Source organism: Hevea brasiliensis, chromosome 15 (genome assembly GCF_030052815.1).
Source record: "Hevea brasiliensis isolate MT/VB/25A 57/8 chromosome 15, ASM3005281v1, whole genome shotgun sequence".
In the NCBI taxonomy this organism is placed as follows: domain Eukaryota; kingdom Viridiplantae; phylum Streptophyta; class Magnoliopsida; order Malpighiales; family Euphorbiaceae; genus Hevea; species Hevea brasiliensis.
The window spans coordinates 69029930-69043461 of NC_079507.1; positions in this window are offsets into that span (position 1 = coordinate 69029930).

The following is a 13532-nucleotide window of genomic DNA, read 5'->3' on the forward strand; positions in this document are numbered from 1 at the left end:
GGCAGATTTTTGGTCCAACTTTGGTTAATAATTTGACCAAGTTAAGTTCATAATTTGGTCTCACTTTATTCATATGAAATGTTGTACTATGTCTTAGGTTTCCATCGGTTCAAGAATCGCCTAAATCCGAGTTTTCTAGAGAGAGTTATAGCCATCCAAACATTGCTGCTCAATGAAAATTCTGCAGAATCTCAGTATAGTAATTTAATTTTGCTCAATGATTTTGAAAGGGTTAATGGCCTAATTTGGGTTGGTGTTCTTCATGAAAGTTTTAGGTCTATATCATATCTAATTGCTGGTAAAATTTCAGGTCAATTTGACCTACCTAGCTCGAGTTATGACCAAATGAACAGTTACTGTTCATTTGGTCAGTTTAGTGATGGCAGCCTGCAATCAATCCACTTTGGTCAATTGTTTCACCAAGTTTTGGTCAGTTTGTGGCCATGGTTCCTTAATGAAAATTGTGCTCTTTTATGTCTATTTTCATCTCCAATTGGTGGCATATCAATTGGACTTGTAAAATTTGAGTTTTGGTCCTTCAAAGTGGGTTTGGTCATGCTGCCAGCAGCATGACCATTGACCTACGAATTTAATTTTTATTCCAACAATTCCCACACAACTTATTTGGTCATAATTGACCATTATTTCACTTCAAAATAAGTCCAACATGCCATTTATGTATTTTTCCCAAAATTTGGTTCACAACCCTAGCATTTAAAACCCTAACTCATCAATTTCACTACTTTGTTGCAATTAATCACACTTAATGGTTTTAATACTAATCATTCAACCAAGAAAGGTTTCTAAACTCATTCAAATGTATCATATCCATGCAAATCATATTCCTCTCAAGCTGCCCAAAATTTCAGTTTAATTCTTCCCCCATATTTGTTTCATTTAAATCAAGTTCTAAGCTCACTTTCAACCATCACATGTGCATATGAATGGATAAATGAAGAGTTTAGCATACTAACCTTAGGTGAACCTTAAATCTTCACTTTTTGTTCTTCTTCTTCCTTCTTCTTCTTGCTTTCTTATGCTTCTTCTATACTCTTCAAGATGCAATAATGAAATTCATGTGGAGAATTTTAGGGAAAGCATGTTTAATTTAGGGTTTCAAAAGCTTGGTTAGACTTATCCATGGTGGAAGATGAAATAAGTGAGAGGGAAGAGTGAGTCACGTTTTTCCTTTTGAAGATGATGAATTTATTTTTTTTTTCTTTTGTTTCTTTTATTTATTTTGCTATGGAAGACCATAAATATCAAATTTAATAAATATTTAATAAATTTGTTTATGACATCATTAATGATGTCATCAACTTTGACTTTTCCAACCTCTTTCCTTTTTTTTTTTTCTATTTGTTTCTCTATTGGTTCTTTAATTTTATTCTCGATTCCGAAATTTTCTTTTCTCCGATTTTATTTGACAGTTAGGTCAGGAGTCAGCTCTCGGATCAATTGACCAAATTGCCCCTCGCCGGTTCATCCCGGTTTGCAAATAATCCAATATTTCTTCCGGCTCCCTGACCTAATTATTTGACTGGCTTAACAGTTCTTTTTCGTGGTTTTCTCTTTTCCACTGTGTTCATAAGGGTCCTAAGGACCGCAACGTCACTTTTTACGGTTCGAAATTTGAGTTTAGAATGACTTTGCAGTCATTCCCGAGGAGGTCACTCATCGCTGTGACTCTCGGCTCGTTTAACCTCTTATGTTCTGTTTTTCTTATTTATAGTTAACTAATTAAACATTACTAATTATTTGTGTTTATGGCTTCTCAAATTGTCTTAAGTGTGGCCCTAATCCCATTAATTGTCCGGATCGACACCGGTCACCGGAACAGTGAAATATACCAGGCTATACAACGGGGGTGTTACAATTCTCCCCCCCTTAAATAAATTTCGTCTCGAAATTTTTACCTGGTATCAATCTCTAAACAGCTGTGGGCGTTGTCTCCTCATGTCCTCCTCTCGTTCCCAAGTAGCTTCTTGGCCCGAATGATAGTTCCACAGCACTTTTACCAACGGTATCTGCTTATTCCGTAGCTGCTTCACCTCATAAACCAGAATCTTTATGGGTTCTTCTTCATATGTGAGGTCTGGATTCACTTCTATTTCTTCTACTGGTAGTACATGAGATGGGTCTGATCGGTACCTCCTCAACATGGACACATGGAAGACATTATGTATCTTCTCCAACTCTGGAGGTAGTGCCAACCGATATGCCAAAGGACCCACTCTTTCTAGAACCTCATATGGCCCGATAAAACGAGGACTCAGTTTCCCCTTTCTGCCGAATCTCATAATTATCTTCCAAGGAGAAACTTTGAGGAAAACTTTCTCACCCACTGCATACTCAATATCCCTTCTCTTCGATCAATGTAGGACTTCGACGATGCGATGCGATCTTAAGTCGATCTCGAATCACCCCGATTTTCTCTTCAGTTTGTTGAACAATTTCGGGTCCAATCATTTTTCTTTCACCCACGTCATCCAAACACAACGGGGTTCTACATTTCCTGCCATACAAAGCTTCATATGGAGGCATCCCAATGCTTGATTGGTAGTTGTTGTTGTAAGCAAACTCAATCAAAGGCAAGTGTGTATCCCAACTACCCTCAAACTCAATCACACAAGCCCGTAGCATGTCCTCCAAAATCTGAATTACCCTCTCAGACTGGCCATCTGTCTGTGGGTGGAATGCAGTACTAAAGTTCAATCTAGTTCCTAGGGCTCTCTGAAGACTACCCCAGAATCTAGAAGTGAACCTAGGATCTCTGTCTGACACAATAGATACTGGCACTCCATGCAGTCTCACAATCTCATCGATGTATAACTTGGCCAATCTTTCTAAACTGTAATCCATCCGGACTGGCAGAAAATGGGCAGATTTAGTCAATCTGTCAACAATGACCCAAACTGCATCATGACTCTTCTGTGTCCTCGGAAGTCCCATCACAAAATCCATCGTTATTCTCTCCCATTTCCCCTCTGGCACTGGTAGTGGATGTAACAACCCAGCGGGTACTTGATGCTCTGCCTTTACTTGCTGACAAGTTAGGCATTTGGATACAAATTCTGCCACATCCCTTTTCATACCCATCCACCAGTAATGCTCCTTTAGCCCTCTATACATTTTTGTTCCACCAGGGTGCATGGCAAAAGGAGACTCATGTGCTTCCTTCAAAATGATCTGCCTCAAATCAACATCATTAGGAACACACATTACGCCTCAGTGTAGCAAGATGACCATCATCTCCGATTGAGAATTACGGTTTCTTGCCTGCTGACTTCTTCCATCGCCACGATACTTCGATCATTACGAGCGACCATTCTAATCTGATCAACCAACACTGGCTGTATATGCCATGCAATTGTTGTTTGCCCATCATCATTAATCTCTAAACTGGCATGTAATGATCTCAACTCATGTACCAAAGACAAAGGAGTAACTTGTAGATTTGCCATAGTCTTACGACTTAAGGCGTCAGCCACCACATTAGCTTTCCCTGGCTGATAGTCTATCAGACAATCGTAGTCTTTTATCAACTCTAACCATCTCCTCTGTCTCAAATTCAGCTCTTTTTGGGTGCCCAAATACTTCAAACTCTTATGATCTGTGTAGATGTAACACTTTTCCCCATATAAATAATGTCTCCAGATCTTAAGAGCAAACACAATGGCTGCAAGCTCCAAATCATGTGTTGGATAATTCCTCTCATGCGGTTTCAGCTGGCGTGATGCATAGGCAATGACATTTCGATCTTGCATCAACACACAACCTATCCCGTTGTGAGAAGCATCGCTGTAAACTGTATATTCTTTACTCGGTGTGGGTAAAGTTAGGACTGGAGCTTCAGTCAAACATCTCTTCAATTCATCAAAACTCTGCTGGCATTTATCCGTCCACTGAAATTTTACATCTTTTCTAAGCAGCTTGGTCAATGGAGATGCCAACATGGAGAATCCCTTCACAAATCTACGGTAGTATCGGCTAAACCAGAAAACTATGAATTTCTCGTGACATTTCAGGTGGCCTCCAATTAAGGATGACTTCAATCTTACTTGGATCTACCTTAATGCCCTCTTCGATACTACATGCCCCAAGAAAGATATTTCCTTCACCAAAATTCACACTTCGACAATTTGGCATATAGTCGCTTTCTCCTCAAAGTCTATGCATAATCATGGATGTTTATCATGCTCTTCTGCATTCCTCGAATAGACCAATATATCATCTATGAATACCACAACAAACTGGTTGAGGTATGGTCTGAAGATAGTGTTCATCAGATCCATAAAAGCAGCCGGAGCATTAGTTAACCCGAATGGCATAACCAAAAACTCATAATGGCCATAGTGGGTTACGAGGCGCTTTAGCAATACTCGCTCTTGTACTTTCAGCTGATAATAACCTGATCTCAGGTCAATTTTGGAGAACACAACTATACCCCTCAACTGATCAAATAAGTCATCAATGCGGGGCAATGGATATCTATTCTTTATTGTCACCTTATTCAACTGTCGATAATCAATACACAAGCGGAGAGTGCCATCTTTCTTCTTTACAAACAACACTGGCGCTCCCCAAGGTGACACACTAGGGCGGATAAAGCCCTTGTCAAGCAATTCTTGCAACTGCACTTTCAACTCTTTCAATTCTGCAGGTGCCATTCTATATGGCGTTATGGAGATTGGGTCCACACCAGGCATAACATTAATCTCAAACTGCACTTCTCTTTCTGGAGGTAATCCTGGCAGTTCATCAGGAAACACATCCGGAAAGTCACATACAGTAGGGATGTCCTTCAATGCTGGACTCCCCACTTGGGTGTCTATTACATGTGCCAAGTATGCTTCACACCCCTTTCTGATCATTCTTCTGGCTAGTGCAGCCGAAATGATGTTTGATGGCAGTAAATGCCTCTCCCCGTATATTACCACATCACCATACAAAGGGAGACCAAAAGTGACTGTCTTCAGTCTACAGTCAATCATGGCGTGATGCCTGGCTAACCAATCCATGCCCAAGATGATATCATACTCTCTGAAGGGCATTTCAATCAAGTCTGACAGGAAAACATGTCCTTGGATCACCAAAGGACAGTCTCTATAGATTCTGTTGACCCGGACCTCTTGTCCTAACGGACTAGTTACTAGCACTTCAAAACCCATTTGCACACATGGAACAGCAAGTGAACTGACTATGCTAGCACTAACATATGAATGGGTTGAACCCGGATCAAACAACACAAATACATCTTGACCAGAGATAGAGAATGTACCAGCTACCACATCGGAAGTCTCAGCCTCTTCTCGCTGTCTCATCGTGTAGACTCTGGCTGACGCACTTCCTTGTGCAGACTGACCAACTGTGCCATTGCACAAGCGGTGCCTCTACCTCGCCTCTTCCTCTGCCCAGCAGATGTGAACCTCTAGGAGCAGGACTCTGAATAGATCCCTCGGCAGTAGTAGGAGCTGGACCATATCTCGGAGCACTAGTACAATCTTTAGCCATATGGCCCTTGCCTCCACAGTTAAAGCAGGCTCCAGTGGCCCAATAGCATTCCCCCCCATGAATCTTGCCACAAGTCTCACAGGGGCGGGCAGAATGTGAACCCTCGCTGATCACGACTAGACCTAGGGGGTCTCTGACCAGAAAATCTGCCTCTGCCAAATCTGCCACCTCGACCCCTGCTGGGTCCACTAAACTTCTTTTTCTTTCCGGAGGTAGCACCAGAACTCTGCTCAACTGATTTTTCCCCCTTGTCTTTTTCTAATTTCTCGACTTTTTCCTTCACTGGGTTTGCTTCTGCTTCAACTCTCTCCAGTTCAAGTGCTTGAGACATAAGCTTTGAGAAGTTGCTGTGTCGAAATCCTACAACTTGCATCCGTATGCTGGGCTTCAAACCCGTCTCAAATCTCTTGCATCTTGCTTTACTGGTAGTAAGGAGACTCTCCGCATAGTGACTCAGGCGGGAGAACTCCCTCTCATACTCTGCCACTGATCTATTCCCTTGTTTCAAACTCAAAAATTCTTGCAACTTCTGATCAACATATGCGTCTGGGATGTATTTCTGTCTGAACTCTCTAATGAAGTCATCCAGTCATCCTGTGTCAAGATCGTGGTTCAACCAAGGCGTGGGGATGGTCTTCCACCAATCATACGCATCCTTGCGATGGCGACCACGTAATATTCAAACTTCAATTCATCTTGGCAGTGCAGCTTCTTAAATACTCTGTCCATTCTTTCAAGCCATTGCTCTGCCTCAAGTGGGTCTACTGTACCCTTAAATTCTGCAGCCCCATACTTCAATAATTTATCATATTGTCTGGCTGGAGGCAGTGGTTGTGCCACAGGTGGTTGGGGTGGAGATTGAACGGGCATGCTGACCATTTGTTGAAACATCGCGACCATCTGCGGCGAATCTGGCAGAAATCTGCGGCATTTGTGGGCTAGTCTTTGTTGACCCACTAACATTCTCGCAAAGTGGGGCTTCCCCTTGTGCCTCGGCTTCAACAGATCGCTCAATCGAGCGATCCTTCTTCCATTTGATCACGAGGTTAGGGTATCTCCTGAACAAGTAACACATGGAGATTTCCCTCCGTTAGTTCATATTCATGATGTAATGCACTGTATGTAACAATTATGGACATTGAGCAGTTGTACTTAACAAGAAAGACACAAATTTATATGTTAAAACATACTTCAAAAATTTGCTCTGATACCACTAAAATATGTCACACCTTACCCCTCTGTAAGGCATAACATGATCCCGTAGAATACCTAATGAACTACCGAACTTCACCTACCGATAACTCATTAAGTACCCTACAAGGGATTTTAAAACAATTTTCTTATTTTTGATAAGTGGTGAGCATTGTCTAATAAGTACTTAAAACATTTAGTTAAATTAAAACTAGTTAATATTTTTGGCCCATTTTATTTTTACGCAAATTTTATAAAAATTTTGACAGAGTTTCCTCTGTATTTTGAGAAACCAGTTCTTCAAATACCTGAAATAAAAGCACTTCCAATAATTTTCTAACCACTGCTTCAAATTCATACTCAATCTCAATCAATTTCTCAAATTCACAAGTTCAATAATTGCTTCAAAATACTGTCCATCAATATCATTTATTCATATTCCATTCAAGATAAACAATTTATTTCATTTAAAACAAAATAATTTATACACAACCTTACAAATTTATATCAAAAGAAACACAAACTAAACTTTATTACAAACTTCGTACAAATTTGTGTACAAGCTGCTCAAGACCCATTTTTACATGTCCATACATTTATGTGCAATATATACATCAAAATAAGTATTCTGATTAGGGTATAAATTATACCCGAATGCTTCAAGTGATGACTTCACACACCTCGTGACTCGGTCTGCACGCTCCTTTAGTCTCTCAGATCTGCGGCAATAATAAAGCTATCGCTGAGTACTATGACTCAGTGGTGCACAATATACTAAAATAATCTTTATGCAAAACTTAAAGCACATTCATTCAAAAATTTGGCTAAACATGAAAATTAAATACAATCATGCATTGTAAGATTTTACATATAAACCAAGTTCATTTCAAAGTATCAAAACACATTTCATAAAACCCACAGTTAGATCACGCCATTCGAAACAAATAGAATCTCAATAGCCAGAGGCTAAAAAGAAATCACATGAATCTCAATAGCCAGAGGCTAAAGAGAAATCATATCACAAGGCTAGCTAGCTCAAATATATGGATATCCATTCACATCCTCTTCTACTGGCACACCTCAACACTTCTCCAGAGAAGGAATCAAAATTCGAAACTAATTACCCCCACTAGTCGTGCTAGTGAGGTGTTCAAATATATGGTCATGACACTGTGGTTTCAAAACTTATCTTAACAATTTGCTAAACATTGTCATTTCAAATATACACAATAACTTTCACAATTTAAATCAAACATCATAAAAATGCTATAATCCAATATTTCACATTATTCAAAACATTATGCAAAAGATGATTATAAAAGTATATGTTGTGCACAAACCTCAAACGAGTCGCCTGTTGGCCTTGTATCGACTCCTCGGTTCTGTCCCGGTATTCTTTTCCACTGAAACACGAAATTTTCCAATGTTTCAGTACTAAAACTTAAAATAAATCCAAAATAAACTTAACTTCACATTTACCTAGCTCTAACGTGTTAAATTCGACGTTCTCGAAATTTTGTATTTCGGGTTACTATTCACTGCACTATTCAAGTCAAATTATTGACTTTCTAAGGCTTAATGGGTATGGGAACTCCAACTTCATCCACATACCACATTTTGGTCACCAAACTTGTTGGTTTTGGTCATTTGTTTAAAGCTTAGGTCATTTTGGCAAAATTGCCAATTTTTGGTTTTGGTTCTCCGAAGTTGTACTGTTCCATTGGTCGATCTACTGTTGGAATTTGACAAAACTTCCTTCATAGAAAATGTTTCTTATTGTCTTAAGTGTATTCTCATTTTTGGATCACCCCAATCGGAGTTTTGTAGCTCAAGTTATGGCCAAAATAAGTTTACTGTTCACATGTCTTTGTTCATACCGAGATTTTAGTGTTTGGCAGATTTTTGGTCCAACTTTGGTTAATAATTTGACCAAGTTAAGTTCATAATTTGGTCTCACTTTATTCATATGAAATGTTGTACTATGTCTTAGGTTTCCATCGGTTCAAGAATCGCCTAAATCCGAGTTTTCTAGAGAGAGTTATAGCCATTCAAACATTGCTGCTCAATGAAAATTCTGCAGAATCTCAGTATAGTAATTTAATTTTGCTCAATGATTTTGAAAGGGTTAATGGCCTAATTTGGGTTGGTGTTCTTCATGAAAGTTTTAGGTCTATATCATATCTAATTGCTGGTAAAATTTCAGGTCAATTTGACCTACCTAGCTCGAGTTATGACCAAATGAACAGTTACTGTTCATTTGGTCAGTTTAGTGCAGTGGCAGCCTGCAATCAATCCACTTTGGTCAATTGTTTCACCAAGTTTTGGTCAGTTTTTGGTCATGGTTCCTTAATGAAAATTGTGCTCTTTTATGTCTATTTTCATCTCCAATTGGTGGCATATCAATTGGACTTGTAAAATTTGAGTTTTGGTCCTTCAAAGTGGGTTTGGTCATGCTGCCAGCAGCATGACCATTGACCTACGAATTTGATTTTTATTCCAACAATTCCCACACAACTTATTTGGTCATAATTGACCATTATTTCACTTCACAATAAGTCCAACATGCCATTTATGCATTTTTCCCAAAATTTGGTTCACAACCCTAGCATTTAAAACCCTAACTCATCAATTTCACTACTTTGTTGCAATTAATCACAACCCTAGCATTTAAAACCCTAACTCATCAATTTCACTACTTTGTTGCAATTAATCACACTTAATGGTTTTAATACTAATCATTCAACCAAGAAAGGTTTCTAAACTCATTCAAATGTATCATATCCATGCAAATCATATTCCTCTCAAGCTGCCCAAAATTTCAGTTTAATTCTTCCCCCATATTTGTTTCATTTAAATCAAGTTCTAAGCTCACTTTCAACCATCACATGTGCATATGAATGGATAAATGAAGAGTTTAGCATACTAACCTTAGGTGAACCTTAAATCTTCACTTTTTGTTCTTCTTCTTCCTTCTTCTTCTTGCTTTCTTATGCTTCTTCTATACTCTTCAAGATGCAATAATGAAATTCATGTGGAGAATTTTAGGGAAAGCATGTTTAATTTAGGGTTTCAAAAGCTTGGTTAGACTTATCCATGGTGGAAGATGAAATAAGTGAGAGGGAAGAGTGAGTCACGTTTTTCCTTTTTAAGATGATGAATTTTTTTTTTTTCTTTTGTTTCTTTTATTTATTTTGCTATGGAAGACCATAAATATCAAATTTAATAAATATTTAATAAATTTGTTTATGACATCATTAATGATGTCATCAACTTTGACTTTTCCAACCTCTTTCCTTTTTTTTTTTTTCTATTTGTTTCTCTATTAGTTCTTTAATTTTATTCTCGATTCCGAAATTTTCTTTTCTCCGATTTTATTTGACAGTTAGGTCAGGAGTCAGCTCTCGGATCAATTGACCAAATTGCCCCTCGCCGGTTCATCCCGGTTTGCAAATAATCCAATATTTCTTCCGGCTCCCTGACCTAATTATTTGGTAGCTTAACGATTCTTTTTCGTGGTTTTCTCTTTTCCACTGTGTTCATAAGGGTCCTAAGGACCGCAGCGTCACTTTTTACGGTTCGAAATTTGAGTTTAGAATGACTTTGCAGTCATTCCCGAGGAGGTCACTCATCGCTGTGACTCTCGGCTCGTTTAACCTCTTATGTTCTGTTTTTCTTATTTATAGTTAACTAATTAAACATTACTAATTATTTGTGTTTATGGCTTCTCAAATTGTCTTAAGTGTGGCCCTAATCCCATTAATTGTCCGGATCGACACCGGTCACCGGAACAGTGAAATATACCAGGCTATACAACGGGGGTGTTACAGCGAGTCCCATCTCTCTTCCTTTCTCTCCCGTTTTCTCTCTCCTCCCTCCTCCCCACGCTGGCCAGCCACCGCCCAAGCCTCCCCACCTCGCAGGCACGCCACCCCAGCCTTCCCCTATCGCCAGCGGGCCTTCGAGACGGTTGAAAACTAGTGCAGCGCGCAATTTCGGCTTCCCGGTCGAAATCCGATCGATTCAGCCATCGATTGGGCCGAGTCTTGTGTCAAATAGTATTTACACCTCGAGAGCTTTCCATAAACACCAAGAACACCAAAATCTATCAAGCGATTTGCTCAATTTTTGTCTGGGAAGTTTTAGCCCATTTCGACTTTTGAGCTAGATTTATCGCAAACCGTGAACCCCACGAGAAAACCGAGAGTACCAGAGTGCTCCACTTATCGAGAGCTTCGAGGCAGTATAAATTTTAAAATTTTCCGACACCGTTTTTAAGTAGGTCCCACGAAACTTCGTAGTATTTTTCCGAGCATTAAATGAGCTTAGAAAATTCCGTAAAAATTATATACTAACTCCCGTGTTGTGGGCTTTGTGTAAGTACCTTCAATTCAAGGAAATTCGACGGTTGCCCGAGTTTGTGAATTTCTAGCTAGACAGACAGGCTACTGAAAAGTTCTTGAAATTGGATTGAGATTTTAGCTACCCTATCATTGTCAGACGTCTCGAGTGCATCCCCAGAGTCGGAATCGGCATAGGTAAACCCGAACCTTACTTTTTCATAATTTTCTAGTGCTTGAATGGGATTAAAAATCCATAAAATATTCGTGGTAGCTCAGAAAATTATGATTCCTTTTGCATTAGCTTAGTAATATTGCTAAGGACTGCGGGGCAAAGTTTTAGAATTTTTAGAGCTCATTTGAATAGTTTTTGCAAAATGGTCAATTATAAGGACTAAACTATAATTTTACATATTATGATTGATTACTGTTTGGATGGGCCTAGGAGGGGCTGTGTGATGTGATTGAGTTGTGGATATATGGTTTATGGATATAAAAGTACGTTTTAAAACCATTTGCAGGTTGGGTAGGTCCTAGGTATAGGGGAGACTCTGCCGAATTTTTGGCACGACTTAGGATATCTTTGTTCTTTTCTTAGCTTGTATTGAGTCAAATGTACTAAATAATTATAATAAAATTGTCAGGTGAGCAGGGACAGCCTTCCTCCTCCACCCAGCTGCCACAGTGACTGCGATTAAGTCTGTGAGTAAAATATTAATTTTAATTGTAATTTCGATATTATTATATGTTCAAACATGCCCATACATCATTTATAAATATGTATCTATGTAGTTAAACTCTAAGCACGTTTTATGTTGCATTCACAACTGTTAAAGTGCCATGGATGTTGTTGTGGTAATTTAGAGCAGTGTGCGTGAGTTGGCGTGCGTGTGGTATGGTGTTGGCTATGGACAGGACGGGTAGACACGGCTTGAGATCTTCGCTGGGACTCGGTCCTTCGGGGTAGACACGGCTTGAGTTCTTCGCTGGGACCCCGATTTGGTTTATTAAGCGAAAGTCCGGCTTGAGTTCTTCGCTGGCACAGGTTGGATTAAGAGGGCTGTATAGGGGATCAGCTCCCATATATGTATTATTTGACCTTATCGGGTGTGTGAGTGCTCCAGATTACCATTTTGCTGTTATGATGTGAAAATATTGACGATGTTGCATTTCACTCTACAGGGTGCATTAGCTTTAGATAGCTATAGAGATTATGGTTAAAATTGATATTTTACTCTCTGAGTCGAAAACTCACTCCTGTTCATTATTTTTTCAGGCTATAGGAGGATTATTATTGTGGTTAACCTACTTTTCTTCTTCGCAGGTCGTTTATTAATGTTTGTATAATTCTGTTAACCCCTTGAATTTCTGCATGTATTAGAAATATTTATTTGATTTGGGTCTGTAATATAATTTGCCATGTTGGACCTGTAAACTTATTATATGCATGTATGTTGGACTGGATGAGGGAGCTGAGCTCACATTTGACTTTATGTTATTATGAATATGTGAAGGGTGAGCTGAATTCCCAAATTGATTATATTTTGTGTTTACAGGTCGGGTGAGTCAAAAACTCTCCATTAAAAGGTCCATTTTATGGCCGGACTCTGTCCGGTTGAATTCTTGAAATTGGGCCCAAATGGGCCTTAGAGTTGGGTTGAGGAATGGTTAGGCTTACACTAAGGGCTTAAATTTTCTCAATTAAGATAAGGATAAAATTAAGTTTTAAGTCGTGTTGAATTAAAGTTTGAGGCATCAAATTTATTTTCAATGCTATAAAATTTCTATTTTAAATTTTAATAAAAATAATTGTACCAATAAAAAAATATGAAAAATTATTAAATGAATTGTTTTAATATAAATTTTAATTTTAATCTTTTTCTTTCTCCATATTTATAATTAAATAAAGTCTAAATCAGTTTTTTATATGTGCTAATTAATTCATGTGTTTCAAAACAAACATTCGCATGAAAAATAAAATTTAACGAAGTAGAAAAATAATTTGGAAAAAAATATGAAGAAGAAGAAGAAGAAAAGACAAAGAAGAACGAAGAGTAAAGAAACTGCCACATAAACATAATCTAAGATTTGGCTATTATAGTATTTTTATGTTATTTTAATTGAAATTATAATTTTTTTTATTGCAAATTAAGGATAAAATACTTTTATATTATAGGTTTTGAGTTCAAGAATCATGGGTAATCAGAAAAATGAGATAGTTGAACTCCAATCAGAAAAATGACATTAATAAATTGAATTGGGCGGAAATCCATAGTCGAGAAGCTGTTGTATCGTCATGGGCATTATCCTTGATTGATGGTATTTTGAAGGTAATAATTTTTTTTTCCAAATTGGTTGACATTCAAAGTCAAATATTTATTTTCTATCATGATTTTCCTGAGAAAGTTATGCATCCTTAGCAGGCTTCTATCCACTTCCTTTATGCATTTCGCACTAATTTCGCCGTATTTTCAATTACCCAATAATAAG